This window comes from Nestor notabilis, unplaced genomic scaffold (genome assembly GCF_000696875.1).
Source record: "Nestor notabilis isolate BGI_N333 unplaced genomic scaffold, ASM69687v1 scaffold23948, whole genome shotgun sequence".
Taxonomy (NCBI): Eukaryota; Metazoa; Chordata; class Aves; order Psittaciformes; family Psittacidae; genus Nestor; species Nestor notabilis.
The window spans coordinates 1-1,709 of NW_009940949.1; positions in this window are offsets into that span (position 1 = coordinate 1).

The window sequence follows — 1,709 nt, forward strand, 5'->3', positions numbered from 1 at the left end:
ATTTTATATATATATGTTATAAATATAAATAATATATATCATACATATATGTATAATTATATATATGTTTTATATATAATATACATATATCTAAAAAGTCATACATTCAAGATTACAGTTACTGGAGGAAAAGAGAGACGTGGAGGAGAGGAAGCACTAAACATGCACTGATGAATTGGAGCAAAGTTGTGAGTGATTCCATGTTTGCAGTTTGATGGAGAAGAGAACTGGAAGACCTGAACATAAATGGTGATCTCGGGCACCTTGGCTTGAGTGACAGTATAGGAAGCTCGATCAAGTGCTATACTGCAATAGGATTGGAAGTATCTGTGTCAAAGGGGAGATTGTTTGCACATTATACATCAAATCAGATTAAGAAAGAAGAAATGAAGAAGGAGGCAATTGAAAAAGTGCACTTTTTTTATTGCAAGCACTTTTAATTGTAACCTTTCCAGGAAGGAGTGAAATTGTTTCTTATGCAGTCCATGACAAAACTTCCGTTGATTGTAGGACCAGGATTTTTCCTACAGTTTGTAAAACTAAGGAGTGTTTTGGATTGTATCAGAATTGGGATATCAGACTTTTCAACAGGTGCATATTGAGAAGTTTGTAAAAAACTAAGATTTGAAACTGCTAAAAAGTCTAGAATTACAATCAATTATTTAAAATAATTGCTCATTTTTATTATGATGGGATCCTGTAAAAGATCCCAGACCATTAAAATTTGTGAATGAAACCATGAAAGCTGGTTTAGATGTTTATATTCTGACACCAAATCCGCACTTACTTAGGTTCAGTTTTTAGCCTGACTGACTTTGTTTAAACCCAAGCATGTGGCTTTTAGGGTGACCAGAGACTATGCTGAAAAGCTATGATTCTTTGAGAAGTAAGAGGTTTTGATGCACTGTGTCGTGGATTTTAGCTTCGTAATTCAGATTCTTAGTTCCTGGAATGGCAATTTTGAAGATAAGGTGCTCAGAAAAAGTGGTAACTTCGGCAATTTTAGGCTGATGGTTTAATGTACTTTATGGGCAGGATTCTACTTCAGGATGAGGTGAATCATGCTGCAGAAATACTTGTTTATCTTCTTTGACTGAAAAAAGAGCTGGGGCTTGACTAGTTCTATTACAACTCTGCCACTGAGCAGATGACTCCAATCCTTAATATTTTTAACCTTTCCTTTTCAAATGCTGGCTGTGGATCACTCTCACAGATCTTGCTCTATGGGCAGCAATTTCAAGCCATGATACAGTGCCATGGAGAGTAATTTCAGGCCCCTTCTCATTCCAGGATGAAATGGGTTGGCAAACAATTGTAGCGACAGCTTGCATAGAAATTGATTTGCTTGAAATTCTGTCCCTGACGAGGCTTTTAATTGTGATGATAAACAGAATTTAGGGGTTGGAGTAAAAAAGACATGTAGAAACTTGTCCAGTCAGTCTTAGAAATAAATAGACAAGATTTGTTCTTGGCTACCTACTTAGGGGCAAATGTGAGCAAAAGAGTACAGGAGCAAAACCTAATAGGAAGTTAGTGATGCGTGGTGGAATGCAAGGAAAAGGGCAGTTTTCTTTGGGATGCTGGGAAATTACACAACAGCTCTTCCTCCCTATCTAGTTTGATACATGAATTGTCTTCAGTAGATAAGTGGATGCAAGAGTTTGATTGAATCATGATTTGTATGTCTGATATTTCCACTTTCTTAAAAG